The sequence below is a fragment of the Somniosus microcephalus genome, chromosome 6, assembly GCF_052327205.1.
Source record: "Somniosus microcephalus isolate GS21.2 chromosome 6, FLI_Smic_1.0, whole genome shotgun sequence".
NCBI lineage: Eukaryota > Metazoa > Chordata > Chondrichthyes > Squaliformes > Somniosidae > Somniosus > Somniosus microcephalus.
The window spans coordinates 171,597,401-171,623,542 of NC_140992.1; the positions used below are offsets into that span (position 1 = coordinate 171,597,401).

Here is a 26,142-nt window from a genome sequence, read left to right on the forward strand (position 1 = left end):
TGGTGCCTGACTGGATATCTCAGTGAGATGTTCCCTGACTGGATATCATGGTGACATGGTCCCTGACTGGATATCTTGGTGAGATGGTCCCTGACTGGATATCTTGGTGAGATGGTCCCTGACTGGATATCTTGCAGAGATGGTCCCTGACTGGATATCTTTGTGCGATGGTTCCTGACTGGATATCTTTGTGAGATGGTCCCTGACTGGATATCTTTGTGAGATGATCCCTGACAGGATATCTTGGTGTGATGGTCCCTGACTGGATATCTCGGTGACATGGTCTCTGACTGGATATCTTGGTGAGTTGCTCCCTGACTGGATATGTTGGTGGGATGGTCTCTGACTGGATATCTTGGTGAGATGGTCCCTGACTGGATATCTCAGTGAGATGGTCCCTGACTGGATATCTTGCAGAGATGGTCTCTGACTGGATATCTTGGTGAGATGGTCCCTTACTGGATATCTTGCATAGATAGTCCCTGACTGGATATCTTTGTGAGATGGTCCCTGACTGGATATCTTTATGAGATGGTACCTGACTGGATAACATCGTGAAATGTTCTCTCACTGGATATCTTGGTGAGATGGTCTCTGACTGGATATCTCGATGAGATGGTCCCTGACTGGAAATCTTGGTGAGATGGACCCTGACTGGATATCTTGGTGAGATGGTCTCTGACTGGATATCTCGGTGAGATGGTCCCTGATTGGCTATCTTCGTGAGACGGTCCCTGACTGGATATCTCAGTGAGATGGTCTCTGACTGGATATCTTTGTGAGATGGTCCCTGACTGGATATCTCGGTGAGATCGTCCCTGATTGGATACCTTGGTGAGATGGTCTCTGACTGGATATCTCGGTGAGATGGACCCTGACTGGATATCTCGGTGAGATGGTCCCTGACTGGATATCTCGGTGAGATGGTCTCTGATTGGATATCTCAGTGAGATGGCCTCTGACTGGATATCTCGGTGAGATGATCCCTGACTGGATATCTTGATGGGTTGGATCCCTGGCTGGATATCTTGGTGAGATGATCCCTGACTGGATAACCTGGTGAGATGGCCCCTGACTGACTATCTCGGTGAGATGGTCTTTGACTGCATATCTTTGTGAGATGGTCCCTGACTGGATATCTTGGTGAGATGCTCTTTGACTGGATATCTTGGTGAGCTGGTCCCTGACTGGATATCTCGGTGAGATGGTCCCTGACTGGATATCTTGTTGAGAAGGTCCCTGACTGGATATCGCGGTGAGATGGTCCCAGACTGGATATCTCGGTGAGATGGTCTCTGACTGGATATCTCGCTGAGATGGTCCCTGACTAGATATCTCAGTGAGATGGTTCCTGACTGGATATCTTCGTGAGATGGTCCCTCACTGGATAACTTCGTGAAATGTTCCCTCACTGGATATCCTGGTGAGATGGTCTCTGACTGGATATCTTTGTGCGATGGTTCCTGACTGGATATCTTTGTGAGACGGTCCCTGACTGGATATCTCTGTGAGATGGTCCCTGGCTGGATATCTTCGTGAGATGGTCCCTCACTGGATAACTTCGTGAAATGTTCCCTCACTGGATATTTTGGTGAGATGGTCTCTGACTGGATAACTCGGTGAGATGATCCCTGACTGGATACCTTGGTGAGATGGTCTCTGACTGGATATCTCGGTGAGATGGTCTCTGACTGGATATCTCGGTGAGATGGTGCCTGACTGGATATCTTGGTGAGATGGTCCCTGACTGGATATTTGATGAGATGGTCCCTGACTGGATATAATGAAGTGATGGTCACTGACTGGATACTTCGTGAGATGGTCTTTGACTGGATATCTTGGTGAGCTGGTCCCTGACTGGATATCTCGGTGAGATGGTCCCTGACTGGATATCTTGGTGAGATGGTCCCTGACTGGATATCTCGGTGAGATGGTCCCTGACTGGATATCTCGGTGCGATGGTCTCTGACTGGATATCTCGCTGAGATGGTCCCTGACTAGAATTCTCAGTGAGATGGTCCCTGACTGGATATCTTTGTGCGATGGTTCCTGACTGGATATCTTTGTGAGATGGTCCCTGACTGGATATCTTTGTGAGATGGTCCCTGACTGGATATCATTATGAGATGGTCCCTGACTGGATAACATCGTGAAATGTTCCTTCACTGGATATCTTGGTGAGATGGACTCTGACTGGTTATCTTGGTGAGATGGTCCCTGACTGGATATCTTGGTGAGATGGTCTCTGACTGGATATCTCGGTGAGATGGTCTCTGACTGGATATCCCGGTGAGATGGTCCCTGACTGGATATCTTGGTGAGATGGTCTCTGACTGGATATCTCAGTGAGATGGCCTCTGACTGGATATCTCGGTGAGATGATCCCTGACTGGATATTTTGGTGAGATGGTCCCTGGCTGGATATCTCAGTGAGATGGTCTCTGACTGGATATCTTTGCGAGATGGTCCCTGACTGGATATCTCAGTGAGATGGTCTCTGACAGGATATCTTAGTGAGATCATCCCTGACAGGATATCTTGGTCAGATGGTCCCTGACTGGATATCTCGGTGAGATGGTCTCTGACTGGATATCTTGGTGAGTTGCTCCCTGACTGGATATGTTGGTGAGATGGTCTCTGACTGGATATCTTGGTGAGATGGTCCCTGACTGGATTTCTCGGTGAAATGGTCTCTGACTGGATATCTTGGTGAGGTGGTGCCCGACTGGATATCTCAGTGGGATGGTCCCTGACTGGATATGTTGGTGAGATGGTCTCTGACTGGATATCTTGGTGAGATGGTCCCTGACTGGATATCTTGGTGAGATGGTCCCTTACTGGATATCTTGCATAGATGGGCTCTGACTGGATATCTTTGTGCGATGGTTCCTGACTGGATATCTTTGTGAGATGGTCCCTGACTGGATATCTTTGTGTGATGGTCCCTGACTGGATATCTTTATGAGATGGTACCTGACTGGATAACATCGTGAAATGTTCCCTCACTGGATATCTTGGTGAGATGGTCTCTGACCTGATATCTCGATGAGATGATCCCTGACTGGATATCTTGGTGAGATGGTCTCTGACTGGATATCTCAGTGAGATGGCCTCTGACTGGATATCTCGGTGAGATGATCCCTGACTGGATATCTTGGTGAGATGGTCCCTGACTGGATATCTTGGTGAGATGGTCTCTGACTGGAAATCTTGGTGAGATGAACCCTGACTGGATATCTTGGAGAGATGGTCTCTGACTGGATATCTCGGTGAGATGGTCCCTGATTGGCTATCTTGGTGAGACGGTCCCTGACTGGATATCTCAGTGAGATGGTCTCTGACTGGATATCTTTGTGAGATGCTCCCTGACTGGATAACTTGTTGAGATGTTCCCTGACTGGATATCTCGGTGAAATGGTCTTTGACTGGATATCTTGGTGAGATGGTCCCTGACTGGATATCTCGGTGAGATGGTCCCTGACTGGATATCTCGGTGAGATAGTCCCTGACTGGATACCTTGGTGAGATGGTCTCTGACTGGATATCTTGGTGAGATGGTCCCTGACTGGATATCTCGGTAAGATGGTCCCTGACTGGATATCTTGATGAGATGGATCCCTCGCTGGATATCTTGGTGAGATGGTCTTTGACTGCATATCTTGCTGAGATGGTCCCTGACTGGATATCTTGGTGAGATGGTCTTTGACTGGATATCTTGGTGAGCTGGCCTCTGACCTGATATCTCGATGAGATGGTCCCTGACTGGATATCTTGGTGAGATGGTCTCTGACTGGGTATCTCAGTGAGATGGTCTCTGACTGGATATCTCAGTGAGATGGTCCCTGACTGGATATCTCGGTAAGATGGTCCCTGACTGGATAACTTGTTGAGATGGTCCCTGACTGGCTATCTCGGTGAGATGGTCTTTGACTGCATATCTTGGTGAGATGGTCCCTGACTGGATATCTTGGTAAGATGGTCCCTGACTGGATATCTCGGTGAGATGGTCCCTGACTGGATAGCTTGTTGAGAAGGTGCCTGACTGGATATCGCGGTGAGATGGTCCCTGACTAGGTATCTCAGTGAGATGGTCCCTGACTGGATATCTTCGTGAGATGGTCCCTCATTGGATAACTTCGTGAAATGTTCCCTCACTGGATATCTTGGTGAGATGGTCTCTGACTGGATATCTTTGTGCGATGGTTCCTGACTGGATATCTTTGTGAGATGGTCCCTGACTGGATATCTGTGTGAGATGGTCCCTGACTGGATATCTTCGTGAAATGGTCCCTCAGTGGATAACTTCGTGAAATGTTCCCTCAGTGGATATCTTGGTGAGATGGTCTCTGACTGGATAACTCGGTGAGATGATCCCTGACTGGATACCTTGGTGAGATGGTCTCTGACTGGATATCTTGGTGAGATGGTCTCTGACTGGATATCTCGGTGAGATGGTCCCTGACTGGATATCTTGGTGAGATCATCTCTGACTGGATATCTTGGTGACATGGTCCCTGACTAGATATCTCGGTGAGATGGTCCCTGACTGGATATCTTGATAAGATGGTCCCTGACTGGATAAAATGAAGTGATGGTCCCTGACTGGATACTTGGTGAGATGGTCTTTGACTGGATATCTTGGTGAGACGGTCCCTGACTGGATATCTTGGTGAGATGGTCCCTGACTGGATGTCTCGGTGAGATGGTCCCTGACTGGATATCTCGGTGCGATGGTCTCTGACTGGATATCTCGCTGAGATGGTCCCTGACTAGATTTCTCAGTGAGATGGTCTCTGACTGGATATCTCGGTGAGATGGTCTCTGACTGGATATCTCGGTGAGATGGTCCCTGACTGGATATCTTGGTGAGATTGTCCCTGACTGGATATCTCGGTGAGGTGGTCCCTGAGTGCATATCTTGGTGAGATGGTCCGTGACTTGATATCTCGGTGAGATGGTCTCTGACTGGATATCTCGGAGAGAGGGTCTCTGACCGGATATCTCGGAGAAATGGTCTCTGACTGGATATCTCGGTGGGATGGTCTCCGACTGGATATCTTGGTGAGATGGTCTCTGACTGGATATCTCGGTGAGATGGTGCCTGACTGGATATCTTTGTGAGATGATCCCTGACAGGATATCTTGGTGTGATGGTCCCTGACTGGATATCTCGGTGACATGGTCTCTGACTGGATATCTTGGTGAGTTGCTCCCTGACTGGATATGTTGGTGGGATGGTCTCTGACTGGATATCTTGGTGAGATGGTCCCTGACTGGATATCTCAGTGAGATGGTCCCTGACTGGATATCTTGCAGAGATGGTCTCTGACTGGATATCTTGGTGAGATGGTCCCTTACTGGATATCTTGCATAGATAGTCCCTGACTGGATATCTTTGTGAGATGGTCCCTGACTGGATATCTTTATGAGATGGTACCTGACTGGATAACATCGTGAAATGTTCTCTCACTGGATATCTTGGTGAGATGGTCTCTGACTGGATATCTCGATGAGATGGTCCCTGACTGGAAATCTTGGTGAGATGGACCCTGACTGGATATCTTGGTGAGATGGTCTCTGACTGGATATCTCGGTGAGATGGTCCCTGATTGGCTATCTTCGTGAGACGGTCCCTGACTGGATATCTCAGTGAGATGGTCTCTGACTGGATATCTTTGTGAGATGGTCCCTGACTGGATATCTCGGTGAGATCGTCCCTGACTGGATACCTTGGTGAGATGGTCTCTGACTGGATATCTCGGTGAGATGGACCCTGACTGGATATCTCGGTGAGATGGTCCCTGACTGGATATCTCGGTGAGATGGTCTCTGACTGGATATCTCAGTGAGATGGCCTCTGACTGGATATCTCGGTGAGATGATCCCTGACTGGATATCTTGATGAGTTGGATCCCTGGCTGGATATCTTGGTGAGATGATCCCTGTGGTAAACCACGTTCACTATCGTATCACTGTTAGTAGTTAGCACTGTTCGCCACTGTTCGTTATAACTGTATCACTGACCACTATTGTATCACGGTACGAGGTCGCCTCTTGCCACACTGCTATACCTGGGATGACCACTGCCGACTCCGCCTTGGCTCCACCCACCAGGCCAGGTATAAAGGTGAGCGACTGGCTGGTATTCCTCCTGCTTGGATCGGATCACCCACGAGAGTGGGCTCTGTTATTTAGTCAATAAAAACCTTTAGTCACCTTCGTAACTCTTCGCCTTTTATTGGAGGAATTGATAGGTATATCAATTTTATTGACTAAATTTAATGATGTCCGACAACGAGTCACAACCGGCGGAGGAGCCACCAGCGCAGCTCCCAGGAGCACAGCCACACCAGCCAGCTTGGCTGCGAGCCCTCAGACCGCCGTACCTGGACCTGAACCCACGAGCAGCAAACTCAGCCGCAGACTTTAAACACTGGCTGGTCTGCTTCGAATCATACCTGAGAGAATCCAGCGTCCCTCAGGCATCCAAACTAAGTGTCCTGCAGGCACAACTGAGCCCGAGAGTATACACTCTCATCGAGGACATGACTACCTACGAGACCGCCATCAACCTGCTGAAACAGAAGTACCGGACCCCGGTAAACTACATGTACGCTAGGCACCTCCTAAGATCACGGCCGCAACAGCCAGGAGAATCAGTAGCCGAATTCTCACAGGCGCTATATGCACTCGCCAGGAACTGTGACTTTAAATCGGTGTCGGCAGCCGAAAATACTGAAGATAATATCCGCGACGCATTCCTGAAAGGCCTACGGTCCGAGTACTCACGGCAAAGACTGCTGGAAGCTAAAGACCTCAGCATGGAAAAAGCTGAAGCCCTCGCTATCTCCCTGGAAGTGGCCCACCAAGATCAGGAAGCATTCACCAGGTACTGCTCGCGACCCTGGGACTCGGGCCCGACCCCTACCACAGCACCCTTCCCAGCGCCGCCCCCGGGACCTACCTCTGCGTCGGCGTCCCGGACCCGACCGGCCCCGCCACCCCCGGCACCGGCCCCGACATCGGGCATCCGCGATCGGGCCGCCGGCTGTTTTTTTTGTGGCCAGGAGAAGCACCCGAGGTCGCGCTGCCCAGCCAAGAACTCCATATGTAAAACCTGCCTGAAGAAAGGCCACTTCTCCAAGGCCTGCAGGAGCAGATCCTCAGAGGCCAGCAGTGCCGCATGCGAACTATGGGGGCGGCCATCTTCGTTTAGGGCAACTGAGGCCAGCATCCCCACACATGAGTCATGGGGGCGGCCATCTTTGTTTAGGGCAACTGAGGCCAGCATCCCCACACATGAGTCATGGGGGCGGCCATCTTTGATTAAGGCAACCGACCCCAATAGTGCCTCATGGGGCCCTACCTCGTGGGAGACGCCATTTTACTCACCACGCCCGACCGCCTCGCCCGCAGATGACAACGACTCGCTCAGCTACACACTAGCTTCCGTCACCCTGGACCAAGCCCGCCCGCACCATCTGTCCAAGTCAATGATGGACATCAAAGTGAACGGCCACGCCACGACCTGCCTGTTCGACAGCGGAAGCACGGAGAGCTTCATCCACCCAGACACGGTGAGCCACTACTCCCTCTCTGTCCTACCAACGCGCAGCCGAATCTCGATGGCATCGAGGTCCCACGCCACGGACATCAGCGGCTACTGTGTCGTGACCCTGTCGGTTAAGGGCACGGAGTATAAAAACTTTAAACTCCTCGTCCTCCCCCATCTCTGCGCTGCCGTCCTACTAGGGCTGGACTTCCAATCCCACCTCCAAAGCGTAACCCTAGCATACGGTGGACCCCTCCCCCCACTCACAGTCAACAACCAGCAAACGTTAAACCGCCCACCGCGTAACACCTGCAGCCTCTCCACCCTCAAGGTCCCGCCGCCCTCTCTGTTTGCTAACCTTACCCCTGACTGCAAACCCGTCGCTACCAAAAGCAGGCGGTATAGCGCCGGGGACAGAGCCTTCATTAGCTCTGAGGTGCGGCGCCTCCTGAAAGAGGGCATTATCGAGGGGAGCAGCAGCCCCTGGCGTGCCCAGGTCGTAGTCGTAAAGACCGGCGATAAAAACCGCCTGGTCATCGACTACAGCCAGACCATAAACAGATATACCCAGCTGGACGCATACCCCCTCCCCCGCATATCTGACATGGTCAATCAGATTGCACAGTATAAAGTATTCTCGACCATCGACCTGAAGTCGGCCTACCACCAACTCCCTATCCACCCTGAGGACCGCCAGTATACCGCCTTCGAGGCGAATGGGCGCCTATACCACTTCCTTAGGGTCCCCTTCGGTGTCACTAATGGGGTCTCGGTCTTCCAAAGGGAGATGGACCAGATGGTTGACCAGAACGAACTGCAGGCTACATTCCCCTACCTAGATAACGTCACTATCTGCGGCCGCGACCGGCAGGAACATGACGCGAATCTGGAGAAATTCCTCCGTACGGCCCAATGGCTGAACCTCACCTACAATAAGGAGAAATGCGTGTTTAACACCACGCGCCTTGCCATCCTCGGCTGCGTAGTGGAGAACGGAATCATCGGCCCCGACCCAGAAAGAATGCGCCCCCTCATGGAGCTACCCCTCCCCCACTGCCCTAAAGCACTTAGGAGAACCCTGGGGCTTTTCGCCTACTATGCCCAATGGGTACCCAATTATGCGGACAAAGCCAGACCCCTCCTGAAAGCCACTTCCTTCCCCCTCACGGAGGAGGCGTGCGCGGCCTTCTCCCTCATTAAGGGAGACATAGCCAAGGCCACGATGCACGCAGTGGACGAGTCCATCCCCTTTCAGGTGGAGAGCGACGCATCCGACTTCGCCTTAGCCGCCACCCTAAACCAGGAGGGGAGGCCAGTGGCCTTCTTCTCAAGGACCCTACAGGGCCCCGAGATCCGACATTCGTCGGTCGAGAAAGAGGCCCAGGCGATCGTGGAGGCAGTACGGCGCTGGAGGCACTACCTGGCAGGCAAACGATTTACCCTCCTCACCGACCAGCGTTCGGTGGCTTTCATGTTTAATAACAAGCTGAAGGGCAAAATCAAGAATGACAAGATTTTGAGATGGAGAATCGAGCTCTCCACCTACGATTATGAGATCTTGTACCGGCCAGGCAAGCTGAACGAATCCCCTGATGCCCTTTCACGAATGACATGCGCCAGCGCGCATATCGATAGGCTTCAGACCCTCCACGACCAGCTCTGCCACCCTGGAGTCACCAGACTCTACCATTTCATTAAGGCCCGCAACCTGACCTACTCCATCGAGGAGGTCAGGACCATGACCAGGAACTGCCAGACCTGTGCGGAGTGCAAACCGCACTTCTATAGGCCGGACCGAGCAAGCCTGATCAAGGCCACCCGCCCCTTCGAGCGCCTGAGCATCGACTTTAAGGGGCCCCTCGCGTCCTCTGACCGTAATGTGTACTTCCTCAACATCGTTGATGAGTACTCCCGTTTCCCCTTTGCCTTCCCCTGCCCCGACATGACCAGTAGCACGGTCATTAAGTGCCTGAATGCCCTCTTCGCCTTGTTCGGGTTCCCGAACTATATACACAGCGACCGGGGCTCCTCCTTCATGAGCGAGGAACTCCGGCAATTCCTCCTAGAGAGAGGTATTGCAGCAAGCAGGACCACCAGCTACAACCCCAGAGGTAACGGTCAGGTGGAAAGAGAGAACGCGACGGTATGGAAGGCCGTCCTCTTAGCCTTAAAGTCTAAGGGCCTCCCAACCTCCCGCTGGCAAGAAGTCCTCCCGACAGCGCTGCACTCCATCCGGTCATTACTTTGCACGGCCACTAACACCACCCCCCATGAACGAATGTTCGTTTTCCCCAGGAAGTCGACTACGGGAACCACTCTACCAACCTGGCTGACCGCCCCGGGGCCGGTCTGGCTGCGGAAACACGTGAGGACCCATAAAACGGACCCCCTGGTCAAGAGGGTGAACCTCCTGCACGCCAAACCCCAGTACGCCTACGTGGCGTACCCAGACGGGCGGGAGGACACTGTCTCCCTACGAGACCTCGCACCCTCAGCCGATCCGGAAACACCGCCACCACCCCCCCCAACCTCAGTCCAGGTAGACGGCATGCCGGAACCCCACGAGCCCTCGCCGACCACGCAAACACCAGCATCAACACCGGATAAGGCACCAGCACCGGATAAGGCAACACCACCGCTGCGGCGATCGGAGAGGCTTACGAAGCCTCCGGACAGACTGACCTACCAGAATTGGTAGTACACTTCACCCCGCCGGACTTAATTCTAAACAAGGGGTGAATGTGGGAAACCACGTTCACTATCGTATCACTGTTAGTAGTTAGCACTGTTCACCACTGTTCGTTATAACTGTATCACTGACCACTATTGTATCACGGTACGAGGTCGCCTCTTGCCACACTGCTATACCTGGGATGACCACTGCCGACTCCGCCTTGGCTCCACCCACCAGGCCAGGTATAAAGGTGAGCGACTGGCTGGTATTCCTCCTGCTTGGATCGGATCACCCACGAGAGTGGGCTCTGTTATTTAGTCAATAAAAACCTTTAGTCACCTTCGTAACTCTTCGCCTTTTATTGGAGGAATTGATAGGTATATCAATCCCTGACTGGATAACTTGGTGAGATGGCCCCTGACTGTCTATCTCGGTGAGATGGTCTTTGACTGCATATCTTTGTGAGATGGTCCCTGACTGGATATCTTGGTGAGATGCTCTTTGACTGGATATCTTGGTGAGCTGGTCCCTGACTGGATATCTCGGTGAGATGGTCCCTGACTGGATATCTTGTTGAGAAGGTCCCTGACTGGATATCGCGGTGAGATGGTCCCAGACTGGATATCTCGGTGAGATGGTCTCTGACTGGATATCTCGCTGAGATGGTCCCTGACTAGATATCTCAGTGAGATGGTTCCTGACTGGATATCTTCGTGAGATGGTCCCTCACTGGATAACTTCGTGAAATGTTCCCTCACTGGATATCCTGGTGAGATGGTCTCTGACTGGATATCTTTGTGCGATGGTTCCTGACTGGATATCTTTGTGAGACGGTCCCTGACTGGATATCTCTGTGAGATGGTCCCTGGCTGGATATCTTCGTGAGATGGTCCCTCACTGGATAACTTCGTGAAATGTTCCCTCACTGGATATCTTGGTGAGATGGTCTCTGACTGGATAACTCGGTGAGATGATCCCTGACTGGATACCTTGGTGAGATGGTCTCTGACTGGATATCTCGGTGAGATGGTCTCTGACTGGATATCTCGGTGAGATGGTGCCTGACTGGATATCTTGGTGAGATGGTCTCTGACTGGATATCTTGGTGATATGGTCCCTGACTGGATATTTGATGAGATGGTCCCTGACTGGATATAATGAAGTGATGGTCACTGACTGGATACTTCGTGAGATGGTCTTTGACTGGATATCTTGGTGAGCTGGTCCCTGACTGGATATCTCGGTGAGATGGTCCCTGACTGGATATCTTGGTGAGATGGTCCCTGACTGGATATCTCGGTGAGATGGTCCCTGACTGGATATCTCGGTGCGATGGTCTCTGACTGGATATCTCGCTGAGATGGTCCCTGACTAGATCTCTCAGTGAGATGGTCTCTGACTGGATATCTCGGTGAGATGGTCTCTGACTGGATATCTCGGTGAGATGGTCCCTTACTGGATATCTTGGTGAGATGGTCCCTGACTGGATATCTCGGTGACGTGGTCCGAGTGCATATCTTGGTGAGATGTTCCCTGACTTGATATATCGGTGAGATGGTCTCTGACTGGATATCTCGGAGAGATGGTCTCTGACTGGATATCTCGGACAAATGGTCTCTGACTGGATATCTCGGTGAGATGGTCTCCGACTGGATATCTTGGTGAGATGGTCTCTGACTGGATATCTCGTTGAGATGGTGCCTGACTGGATATCTCAGTGAGATGTTCCCTGACTGGATATCATGGTGAGATGGTCCCTGACTGGATATCTTGGTGAGATGGTCCCTGACTGGATATCTTGGTGAGATGGTCCCTGACTGGATATCTTGCAGAGATGGTCCCTGACTGGATATCTTTGTGCGATGGTTCCTGACTGGATATCTTTGTGAGATGGTCCCTGACTGGATATCTTTGTGAGATGGTCCCTGACTGGATATCATTATGAGATGGTCCCTGACTGGATAACATCGTGAAATGTTCCTTCACTGGATATCTTGGTGAGATGGACTCTGACTGGTTATCTTGGTGAGATGGTCCCTGACTGGATATCTTGGTGAGATGGTCTCTGACTGGATATCTCGGTGAGATGGTCTCTGACTGGATATCCCGGTGAGATGGTCCCTGACTGGATATCTTGGTGAGATGGTCTCTGACTGGATATCTCAGTGAGATGGCCTCTGACTGGATATCTCGGTGAGATGATCCCTGACTGGATATTTTGGTGAGATGGTCCCTGGCTGGATATCTCAGTGAGATGGTCTCTGACTGGATATCTTTGCGAGATGGTCCCTGACTGGATATCTCAGTGAGATGGTCTCTGACAGGATATCTTAGTGAGATGATCCCTGACAGGATATCTTGGTCAGATGGTCCCTGACTGGATATCTCGGTGAGATGGTCTCTGACTGGATATCTTGGTGAGGTGGTGCCCGACTGGATATCTCAGTGGGATGGTCCCTGACTGGATATCTTGCAGAGATGGTCTCTGACTGGATATCTTGGTGAGATGGTCCCTGACTGGATATCTTGGTGAGATGGTCCCTTACTGGATATCTTGCATAGATGGGCTCTGACTGGATATCTTTGTGCGATGGTTCCTGACTGGATATCTTTGTGAGATGGTCCCTGACTGGATATCTTTGTGTGATGGTCCCTGACTGGATATCTTTATGAGATGGTACCTGACTGGATAACATCGTGAAATGTTCCCTCACTGGATATCTTGGTGAGATGGTCTCTGACCTGATATCTCGATGAGATGATCCCTGACTGGATATCTTGGTGAGATGGTCTCTGACTGGATATCTCAGTGAGATGGCCTCTGACTGGATATCTCGGTGAGATGATCCCTGACTGGATATCTTGGTGAGATGGTCCCTGACTGGATATCTTGGTGAGATGGTCTCTGACTGGAAATCTTGGTGAGATGAACCCTGATTGGATATCTTGGAGAGATGGTCTCTGACTGGATATCTCGGTGAGATGGTCCCTGATTGGCTATCTTGGTGAGACGGTCCCTGACTGGATATCTCAGTGAGATGGTCTCTGACTGGATATCTTTGTGAGATGCTCCCTGACTGGATAACTTGTTGAGATGTTCCCTGACTGGATATCTCGGTGAAATGGTCTTTGACTGGATATCTTGGTGAGATGGTCCCTGACTGGATATCTCGGTGAGATGGTCCCTGACTGGATATCTCGGTGAGATAGTCCCTGACTGGATACCTTGGTGAGATGGTCCCTGACTGGATATCTCGGTAAGATGGTCCCTGACTGGATATCTTGATGAGATGGATCCCTCGCTGGATATCTTGGTGAGATGGTCTTTGACTGCATATCTTGCTGAGATGGTCCCTGACTGGATATCTTGGTGAGATGGTCTTTGACTGGATATCTTGGTGAGCTGGTCTCTGACCTGATATCTCGATGAGATGGTCCCTGACTGGATATCTTGGTGAGATGGTCTCTGACTGGGTATCTCAGTGAGATGGTCTCTGACTGGATATCTCGGTGAGATGGTCCCTGACTGGATATCTCGGTAAGATGGTCCCTGACTGGATAACTTGTTGAGATGGTCCCTGACTGGCTATCTCGGTGAGATGGTCTTTGACTGCATATCTTGGTGAGATGGTCCCTGACTGGATATCTTGGTGAGATGGTCTTTGACTGGATATCTTGGTGAGCTGGTCCCTGACTGGATATCTCGGTGAGATGGTCCCTGACTGGATAGCTTGTTGAGAAGGTGCCTGACTGGATATCGCGGTGAGATGGTCCCAGACTGGATATCTCGGTGAGATGGTCTCTGACTGGATATCTCGCTGAGATGGTCCCTGACTAGGTATCTCAGTGAGATGGTCCCTGACTGGATATCTTCGTGAGATGGTCCCTCACTGGATAACTTCGTGAAATGTTCCCTCACTGGATATCTTGGTGAGATGGTCTCTGACTGGATATCTTTGTGCGATGGTTCCTGACTGGATATCTTTGTGAGATGGTCCCTGACTGGATATCTGTGTGAGATGGTCCCTGACTGGATATCTTCGTGAAATGGTCCCTCAGTGGATAACTTCGTGAAATGTTCCCTCAGTGGATATCTTGGTGAGATGGTCTCTGACTGGATAACTCGGTGAGATGATCCCTGACTGGATACCTTGGTGAGATGGTCTCTGACTGGATATCTTGGTGAGATGGTCTCTGACTGGATATCTCGGTGAGATGGTCCCTGACTGGATATCTTGGTGAGATCATCTCTGACTGGATATCTTGGTGACATGGTCCCTGACTAGATATCTCGGTGAGATGGTCCCTGACTGGATATCTTGATAAGATGGTCCCTGACTGGATAAAATGAAGTGATGGTCCCTGACTGGATACTTGGTGAGATGGTCCCTGACTAGATTTCTCAGTGAGATGGTCTCTGACTGGATATCTCGGTGAGATGGTCTCTGACTGGATATCTCGGTGAGATGGTCCCTGACTGGATATCTTGGTGAGATTGTCCCTGACTGGATATCTCGGTGAGGTGGTCCCTGAGTGCATATCTTGGTGAGATGGTCCGTGACTTGATATCTCGGTGAGATGGTCTCTGACTGGATATCTCGGAGAGATGGTCGCTGACCGGATATCTCGGAGAAATGGTCTCTGACTGGATATCTCGGTGGGATGGTCTCCGACTGGATATCTTGGTGAGATGGTCTCTGACTGGATATCTCGGTGAGATGGTGCCTGACTGGATATCTCAGTGAGATGTTCCCTGACTGGATATCATGGTGAGATGGTCCCTGACTGGATATCTTGGTGAGATGGTCCCTGACTGGATATCTTGGTGAGATGGTCCCTGACTGGATATCTTGCAGAGATGGTCCCTGACTGGATATCTTTGTGCGATGGCTCCTGACTGGATATCTTTGTGAGATGGTCCCTGACTGGATATCTTTGTGAGATGGTCCCTGACTGGATATCTTTATAAGATGGTCACTGACTGGATAACATCGTGAAATGTTCCTTCACTGGATATCTTGGTGAGATGATCCCTGACTGGATATCTTGGTGAGATGGTCCCTGACTGGATATCTTGGTGAGATGGTCTCTGACTGGATATCTCGGAGAGATGGTCCCTGACTGGATATCTCAGTGAGATGGTCTCTGACTGGATATCTTTGCGAGATGGTCCCTGACTGGATATCTCAGTGAGATGGATTCTGACAGGATATCTTTGTGAGATGATCCCTGACTGGATATCTTGGTGAGATGGTCCCTGACTGGATATCTCGGTGTGATGGTCTCTGAATGGATATCTTGGTGAGTTGCTCCCTGACTGGATATGTTGGTGAGATGGTCTCTGACTGGATATCTCGGTGAAGTGGTCTCTGACTGGATATCTTGGTGAGATGGTGCCTGACTGGATATCTCAGTGAGATGGTCCCTGACTGGATATCTTGCAGAGATGGTCTCTGACTGGATATGTTGGTGCGATGGTCCCTGACTGGATATCTTGGTGAGATGGTCCCTTACTGGATATCTTTCATAGATTGTCTCTGACTGGATATCTTTGTGCGATGGTTCCTGACTGGATATCTTTGTGTGATGGTCCCTGACTGGAAATCTTTATGAGATGGTGCCTGACTGGATATCTTTATGAGATGGTACCTGACTGGAAAACATCGTGAAATGTTCCCTCACTGGATATCTTGGTGAGATGGTCTCTGACTGGATATCTCGATGAGATGGTCCCTGACTAGATATCTTGGTGAGATGATCCCTGACTGGATAACTTGGTGAGATGGTCCCTGACTGGCTATCTCGGTGAGATGGTCTTTGACTGCATATCTTGGTGAGATGGTGCCTGACTGGATATCTTGGTGAGATGCTCTTTGACTGGATATCTTGCTGAGCTGGTCCCTGACTGGATATCTCGGTGAGATGGTCCCTGCCTGGATACCTTGTTGAGAAGGTCCCTGACTGGATATCGCGGTGAGATGGTCCCTGACTGGATATCTTCGTGAGATGGTCCCTCACTGGATAACTTCGTGAAATGTTCCCTCACTGGATATCCTGGTGAGATGGTCTCTGACTGGATATCTTTGTGAGATGGTCCCTGACTGGATATCTCTGTGAGATGGTCCCTGGCTGGATATCTTCGTGAGATGGTCCCTCACTGGATAACTTCGTGAAATATTCCGTCACTGGATATCTTGGTGAGATGGTCTCTGACTGGATAACTCGGTGAGATGATCCCTGACTGGATACCTTGGTGAGATGGTCTCTGACTGGATATCTCGGTGAGATGGTCTCTGACTGGATATCCCGGTGAGATGGTGCCTGACTGGATATCTTGGTGAGATGGTCTCTGACTGGATATCTTGGTGATATGGTCCCTGACTAGATACCTCGGTGAGATGGTCCCTGACTGGATATCTTGATGAGATGGTCCCTGACTGGATATAATGAAGGGATGGTCCCTGACTGGATACTTGGTGAGATGGTCTTTGACTGGGTATCTTGGTGAGCTGGTCCCTGACTGGATATCTCGGTGAGATGGTCCCTGACTGGATATCTCGGTGAGATGGTCCCTGATTGGATATCTCGGTGCGATGGTCTCCGACTGGATAACTCGCTGAAATGGTCCCTGACTAGATTTCTCAGTGAGATGGTCTCTGACTGGATATCTCGGTGAGATGGTCTCTGACTGGATATCTCGTTGAGATGGTCCCTGACTGGATATCTTGGTGAGATGATCCCTGACTGGATATCTCGGTGAGGTGGTCCCTGAGTGCATATCTTGGTGAGATGTATCCTGACTTGATATCTCGGTGAGATGGTCTCTGACTGGATATCTCGGAGAGATGGTCTCTGACTGGATATCTCGGAGAAATGGTCTCTGACTGGATATCTCGGTGAGATGGTCTCCGACTGGATATCTTGGTGTGATGGTCTCTGACTGGATATCTCGTTGAGATGGTGCCTGACTGGATATCTCAGTGAGATGTTCCCTGACTGGATATCATGGTGAGATGGTCCCTGACTGGATATCTTGGTGAGATCGTCCCTGACTGGATATCTTGCAGAGATGGTCACTGACTGGATATCTTTATGAGATGGTCCCTGACTGGATAACATCGTGAAATGTTCCTTTACTGGATATCTTGGTGAGATGGACTCTGACTGGTTATCTTGGTGAGATGGTCCCTGACTGGATATCTTGGTGAGATGGTCTCTGACTGGATATCTCACTGAGATGGCCTCTGACTGGATATCTCGGTGAGATGATCCCTGACTGGATATCTTGGTGAGATGGTCCCTGCTTGGATATCTTGGTGAGATGGTCTCTGACTGGATATCTCTGTGAGATGGTCCCTGACTGGATATCTCAGTGAGATGGTCTCTGACTGGATATCTTTGCGAGATGGTCCCTGACTGGATATCTCAGTGAGATGGTCCCTGACTGGATATCTTCGTGAGATGGTCCCTCACTGGATAACTTCGTGAAATGTTCCCTCACTGGATATCTTGGTGAGATGGTCTCTGACTGGATATCTTTGTGCGATGGTTCCTGACTGGATATCTTTGTGAGATGGTCCCTGACTGGATATCTGTGTGAGATGGTCCCTGACTGGATATCTTCGTGAAATGGTCCCTCAGTGGATAACTTCGTGAAATGTTCCCTCAGTGGATATCTTGGTGAGATGGTGTCTGACTGGATAACTCGGTGAGATGATCCCTGACTGGATACCTTGGTGAGATGGTCTCTGACTGGATATCTTGGTGAGATGGTCTCTGACTGGATATCTCGGTGAGATGGTCCCTGACTGGATATCTTGGTGAGATCGTCTCTGATTGGATATCTTGGTGATATGGTCCCTGACTAGATATCTCGGTGAGATGGTCCCTGACTGGATATCTTGATAAGATGGTCCCTGACTGGATAAAATGAAGTGATGGTCCCTGACTGGATACTTGGTGAGATGGTCTTTGACTGGATATCTTGGTGAGACGGTCCCTGACTGGATATCTTGGTGAGATGGTCCCTGACTGGATGTCTCGGTGAGATGGTCCCTGACTGGATATCTCGGTGCGATGGTCTCTGACTGGATATCTCGCTGAGATGGTCCCTGACTAGATTTCTCAGTGAGACGGTCTCTGACTGGATATCTCGGTGAGGTGGTCTCTGACTGGATATCTCGGTGAGAAGGTCCCTGACTGGATATCTCGGTGAGGTGGTCCCTGAGTGCATATCTTGGTGAGATGGTCCGTGACTTGATATCTCGGTGAGATGGTCTCTGACTGGATATCTCGGAGAGATGGTCTCTGACCGGATATCTCGGAGAAATGGTCTCTGACTGGATATCTCGGTGGGATGGTCTCCGACTGGATATCTTGGTGAGATGGTCTCTGACTGGATATCTCGGTGAGATGGTGCCTGACTGCATATCTCAGTGAGATGTTCCCTGACTGGATATCATGGTGAGATGGTCCCTGACTGGATATCTTGGTGAGATGGTCCCTGACTGGATATCTTGGTGAGATGGTCCCTGACTGGATATCTTGCAGAGATGGTCCCTGACTGGATATCTTTGTGCGATGGCTCCTGACTGGATATCTTTGTGAGATGGTCCCTGACTGGATATCTTTGTGAGATGGTCCCTGACTGGATATCTTTATGAGATGGTCCCTGACTGGATAACATCGTGAAATGTTCCTTCACTGGATATCTTGGTGAGATGATCCCTGACTGGATATCTTGGTGAGATGGTCCCTGACTGGATATCTTGGTGAGATGGTCTCTGACTGGATATCTCGGAGAGATGGTCCCTGACTGGATATCTCAGTGAGATGGTCTCTGACTGGATATCTTTGCGAGATGGTCCCTGACTGGATATCTCAGTGAGATGGATTCTGACAGGATATCTTTGTGAGATGATCCCTGACTGGATATCTTGGTGAGATGGTCCCTGACTGGATATCTCGGTGTGATGGTCTCTGAATGGATATCTTGGTGAGTTGCTCCCTGACTGGATATGTTGGTGAGATGGTCTCTGACTGGATATCTTGGTGAGATTGTCCCTGACTGGATATCTCGGTGAAGTTGTCTCTGACTGGATATCTTGGTGAGATGGTGCCTGACTGGATATCTCAGTGAGATGGTCCCTGACTGGATATCTTGCAGAGATGGTCTCTGACTGGATATGTTGGTGCGATGGTCCCTGACTGGATATCTTGGTGAGATGGTCCCTTACTGGATATCTTTCATAGATTGTCTCTGACTGGATATCTTTGTGCGATGGTTCCTGACTGGATATCTTTGTGTGATGGTCCCTGACTGGAAATCTTTATGAGATGGTGCCTGACTGGATATCTTTATGAGATGGTACCTGACTGGAAAACATCGTGAAATGTTCCCTCACTGGATATCTTGGTGAGATGGTCTCTGACTGGATATCTCGATGAGATGGTCCCTGACTAGATATCTTGGTGAGATGATCCCTGACTGGATAACTTGGTGAGATGGTCCCTGACTGGCTATCTCGGTGAGATGGTCTTTGACTGCATATCTTGGTGAGATGGTCCCTGACTGGATATCTTGGTGAGATGCTCTTTGACTGGATATCTTGCTGAGCTGGTCCCTGACTGGATATCTCGGTGAGATGGTCCCTGCCTGGATATCTTGTTGAGAAGGTCCCTGACTGGATATCGCGGTGAGATGGTCCCTGACTGAATATCTTCGTGAGATGGTCCCTCACTGGATAACTTCGTGAAATGTTCCCTCACTGGATATCCTGGTGAGATGGTCTCTGACTGGATATCTTTGTGCGATGGTTCCTGACTGGATATCTTTGTGAGATGGTCCCTGACTGGATATCTCTGTGAGATGGTCCCTGGCTGGATATCTTCGTGAGATGGTCCCTCACTGGATAACTTCGTGAAATATTCCGTCACTGGATATCTTGGTGAGATGGTCTCTGACTGGATAACTCGGTGAGATGATCCCTGACTGGATACCTTGGTGAGATGGTCCCTGACTGGATATCTCGGTGAGATGGTCTCTGACTGGATATCCCGGTGAGATGGTGCCTGACTGGATATCTTGGTGAGATGGTCTCTGACTGGATATCTTGGTGATATGGTCCCTGACTAGATACCTCGGTGAGATGGTCCCTGACTGGATATCTTGATGAGATGGTCCCTGACTGGATATAATGAAGTGATGGTCCCTGACTGGATACTTGGTGAGATGGTCTTTGACTGGGTATCTTGGTGAGCTGGTCCCTGACTGGATATCTCGGTGAGATGGTCCCTGACTGGATATCTCGGTGAGATGGTCCCTGATTGGATATCTCGGTGCGATGGTCTCCGACTGGATAACTCGCTGAGATGGTCCCTGACTAGATTTCTCAGTGAGATGGTCTCTGACTGGATATCTCGGTGAGATGGTCTCTGACTGGATATCTCGGTGAGATGGTCCCTGACTGGATATCTTGGTGAGATGGTCCCTGACTGGATATCTCGGTGAGGTGGTCCCTGAGTGCATATCTTGGTGAGATGTATCCTGACTTGATATCTCGGTGAGATGGTCTCTGACTGGATATCTCGGAGAGATGGTCTCTGACTGGATATCTCGGAGAAATGGTCTCTGACTGGATATCACGGTGAGATGGTCCCCGACTGGATATCTTGGTGTGATGGTCTCTGACTGGATATCTCGTTGAGATGGTGCCTGAGTGGATATCTCAGTGAGATGTTCCCTGACTGGATATCATGGTGAGATGGTCCCTGACTGGATATCTTGGTGAGATCGTCCCTGACTGGATATCTTGCAGAGATGGTCACTGACTGGATATCTTTATGAGATGGTCCCTGACTGGATAACATCGTGAAATGTTCCTTTACTGGATATCTTGGTGAGATGGACTCTGACTGGTTATCTTGGTGAGATGGTCCCTGACTGGATATCTTGGTGAGATGGTCTCTGACTGGATATCTCACTGAGATAGCCTCTGACTGGATATCTCGGTGAGATGATCCCTGACTGGATACCTTGGTGAGATGATCCCTGCTTGGATATCTTGGTGAGATGGTCTCTGACTGGATATCTCGGTGAGATGGTCCCTGACTGGATATCTCTGTGAGATGAACTCTGACAGGATATCTTTGTGAGATGATCCCTGACAGGATATCTTGGTGAGATGGTCCCTGACTGGATATCTCGGTGAGATGGTCTCTGACTGGATATCTTGGTGAGTTGCTCCCTGACTGGATATGTTGGTGAGATGGTCTCTGACTGGATATCTTGGTGAGATAGTCCCTGACTGGATATCTCGGTGAAATGGTCTCTGACTGGATATCTTGGTGCGATAGTGCCTGACTGGATATCTCAGTGAGATGGTCCCCGACTGGATATCTTGCAGAGATGGTCTCTGACTGGATATCTTGGTGAGATGGTCCCTGACTGGATATCTTGGTGAGATGGTCCCTTACTGGATATCTTGCATAGATGGTCTCTGACTGGATATCTTTGTGCGATGGTTCCTGACTGGATATCTTTGTGAGATGGTCCCTGACTGGTTATATTTGTGTGATGGTCCCTGACTGGATATCTTTATGAGATGGTACCTGACTGGATAACATCGTGAAATATTCCCTCACTGGATATCTTGGTGAGATGGCCTCTGACTGGATATCTCGGTGTGATGATCCCTGACTGGATATCTTGGTGAGATGGTCCCTGACTGGATATCTTGGTGAGATGGTCTCTGACTGGAAATCTTGGTGAGATGAACCCTGACTGGATATCTTGCTGAGATGGTCTCTGACTGGATATCTCAGTGAGATGGTCCCTGATTGGCTATCTTGGTGAGACGGTCCCTGACTGGATATCTCAGTGAGATGGTTTCTGACTGCATATCTTTGTGAGATGGTCCCTGACTGGATAACTTGTTGAGTTGTTCCCTGACTGGATATCTCGGTGAAATGGTCTTTGACTGGATATCTTGGTGAGATGGTCCCTGACTGGATATCTCGGTGAGATGGTCCCTGACTGGATATCTCGGTGTGATAGTCCCTGACTGGATACCTTGGTGAGATGGTCTCTGACTGGATATCTCGGAGAAATGGTCTCTGACTGGATATCTCGGAGAAATGGTCTCTGACTGGATATCTCGGTGAGATGGTCTCCGACTGGATATCTTGGTGTGATGGTCTCTGACTGGATATCTCGTTGAGATGGTGCCTGACTGGATATCTCAGTGAGATATTCCCTGACTGGATATCATGGTGAGATGGTCCCTGACTGGATATCTTGGTGAGATCGACCCTGACTGGATATCTTGCAGAGATGGTCACTGACTGCATATCTTTGTGAAATGGTCCCTGACTGGATAACTTGTTGAGTTGTTCCCTGACTGGATATCTCAGTGAGATGTTCCCTGACTGGATATCATGGTGAGATGGTCCCTGACTGGATATCTTGGTGAGATCGTCCCTGACTGGATATCTTGCAGAGATGGTCACTGACTGCATATCTTTGTGAGATGGTCCCTGACTGGATAACTTGTTGAGTTGTTCCCTGACTGGATATCTCGGTGAAATGGTCTTTGACTGGATATCTTGGTGAGATGGTCCCTGACTGGATATCTCGGTGAGATGGTCCCTGACTGGATATCTCGGTGTGATAGTCCCTGACTGGATACCTTGGTGAGATTGTCTCTGACTGGATATCTCGGTGAGATGGTCCCTGACTGGATATCTTGATGAAATGGATCCCTGGCTGGATATCTTGGTGAGATGATCCCTGACTGGATAACTTGGTGAGATGGTCACTGACTGGATATCTTGGTGAGATTGTCTCTGACTGGATATCTTTGTGCGATGGTTCCTGACTGGATATCTTTGTGAGATGGTCCCTGACTGGATATCTCTGTGAGATGGTCCCTGACTGGATATCTTCGTGAGATGGTCCCTCACTGTATAACTTCGTGAAATGTTCCCTCAGTGGATACCTTGGTGAGATGGTCTCTGACTGGATAACTCGGTGAGATGATCCCTGACTGGATACCTTGGTGAGATGGTCTCTGACTGGATATCTCGGTGAGATGGTCTCTGACTGGATATCTCGGTGAGATGGACCCTGACTGGATATCGTGGTGACATGGTCTCTGACTGGATATCTTGGTGATATGGTCCCTGACTGGATATCTCGGTGAGATGGTCTCTGACTGGATATCTTGGTGAGTTGCTCCCTGACTGGATATCTTGGTGAGATGGTCTCTGACTGGATATCTCGGTGAGATCGTCCCTGACTAGATATCTTGATGAGATGGTCCCTGGCTGGATATCTTGGTGAGATGATCCCTGACTGGAATGTTTGAGAGATGGTCCCTGACTGGATATCTTTGTGAGATGGTCCCTGACTGGATATCTTTGTGAGATGGTCCCTGACTTGATACCTTTGTGAGATGGTCCCTGACTGGATAACTTCGTGAAATGTTCCCTCACTGGATATCTTGGTGAGATGGTCCCTGACTGGATATCTTGGTGAGATGGTCCCTGACTGGATATCTCTGTGAGATGGTATCTCACTGGATATCTCGGTGAGATGGTCCCTGACTGGATATCTCGGTGAGATGGTCCCTGACTGGATATCTCGGAGAGGTGGTCCCTGACTGGACATCTTGCACAGATGGTCCCTGACTGGATATCCTGGTGAGATGGTCCCTGGCTGGATATCTTGGTGAGATGATCCCTGGATGGATAACCTGGTGAGATGGTCCCTGACTGGATATCTCGGTGAGATGGTCCCTGACTGGATATCTCGGGGCGATGGTCTCTGACTGGATATCTCGCTGAGATGGTCCCTGACTAGATTTCTCAGTGAGATGGTCCCTGGCTGGATATCTTGGTGAGATGATCCCTGACTGGATATCTTGGTGAGATGGTCTCTGACTGGATATCTTGCATAGATGGTCTCTGACTGGATATCTTTGTGCGATGGTTCCTGACTGGATGTCTTTGTGCGATGGTTCCTGACTGGATATTTTGGTGAGATGATCCCTGACTGGATATCTTGGTGAGATGCTCTTTGACTGCATATCTTGGTGAGGTGGTCCCTGAGTGCATATCTTGGTGAGATGTATCCTGACTTGATATCTCGGTGAGATGGTCTCTGACTGGATATCTCGTTGAGATGGTGCCTGACTGGATATCTCAGTGAGATGTTCCCTGACTGGATATCATGGTGAGATGGTCCCTGACTGGATATCTTGATGAGATGGTCCCTGACTTGATATCTTGGTGAGATGCTCCCTGACTGGATATCTCGGTGAGATAGTCACTGACTGGATACCTTGGTGAGATGGTCTCTGACTGCATATCTCGGTGAGATGGTCCCTGACTGGATATCTCGGTGAGATGGTCCCTGACCAGATATCTTGGTGAGATGGTCCCTGACTGGAATGTTTGTGAGATGGTCTCTGACTGGATATCTTTGTGCGATGGTTCCTGACTGGATATCTTTGTGAGATGGTCCCTGACTTGATATCTTTGTGAGATGGTGCCTGACTGGATATCTTTGTGAGATGGTCCCTGACTGGATAACTTCGTGAAATGTTCCCTCACTGGATATCTTCGTGAGATGGTCTCTGACTAGATATCTCGGTGAGGTGATCCCTGACTGGATATCTTGGTGAGATGGTCCCTGACTGGATATCTTGGTGAGATGGTCCCTGACTGGAAACCTTGGTGAGATGGTCCCTGACTGGATAACTTTTTGAGATGGTCCCTGACTGGATATCTTGGTGAAATTGTCTTTGACTGGATATCTCGGTGAGATGGTCCCTGACTGGATATCTTGATGAGATGGTCCCTGGCTGGATATCTTGGTGAGATGGTCCCTAGCTGGATATCTCGGTGAGATGATCCCTGGATGGATAACTTGGTGAGATGGTCCCTGACTGGATACTTGGTGAAATGGTCTTTGACTGGATATCTTGGTGAGCTGCGCCCTGACTGGATATCTCGGTGAGATGGTCCCTGACTGGATATCTTGGTGAGATGGTCCCTGACTGAATATCTCGGTGAGATGGTCCCTGACTGGATATCTCGGTGCGATGGTCTCTGACTGGATATCTCGCTGAGATGGTCCCTGACTAGATATCTCGGTGAGATGGTGTCTGAATGGATATCTCTGTGAGATGGTATCTGACTGGATATCTCGGTGAGATGGTCCCTGACTGGATATCTCGGTGAGATGGTCCCTGACTGGATATCTTGGTGAGATGGTCTCTGACTGGATATCTCGGTGAGATGGTCCCTGACTGGATATCTTGGTGAGATGGTCATTCACTGGATATCTCGGTGCGATGGTTCCTGACTGGATAACTCGGTGAGATGGTCCCTGACTGGATATCTTGGTGAGATGGTCCCTAACTGGATATATTGGTGAGATGGTCCCTGATTGGATATCTCGGTGAAATGGTCTTTGACTGGATATCTTGGTGAGATGGTCTCTGAATGGATATCTCTGTGAGATGGTATCTGACTGGATATCTCAGTGAGATGGCCTCTGACTGGATATCTCGGTGAGATGATCCTGATTGGATATCTTGGTGAGATGGTCCCTGACTGGATAACTTGTTGAGATGGTCCCTGACTGGATATCTCGGTGAAATGGTCTTTGACTGGATATCTTGGTGAGATGGTCCCTGACTGGATATCTCGGTGAGATGGTCCCTGACTGGATATCTCGGTGAGATGGTCCTTGACTGGATATATTGGTGAGATGGTCCCTGATTGGATATCTTGGTGAAATGGTCTTTGACTGGATATCTTGGTGAGATGGTCCCTGACAGGATATCTCGGTGAGATGGTCCCTGACTGGATATCTCGGTGAGATGGTCCCTGACTGGATACCTTGGTGAGATGG

The 26,142-nt window shown here is 49.9% G+C and overlaps 1 protein-coding gene across 1 annotated transcript in view; it reads left to right on the top strand.

Annotated features, from left to right (window-relative positions):
* LOC147116202 (calretinin-like) overlaps positions 1-26,142 on the top strand; it is a 400,230-nt gene that overhangs the window by 111,287 nt on the left and 262,801 nt on the right. The window lies entirely within an intron of this gene.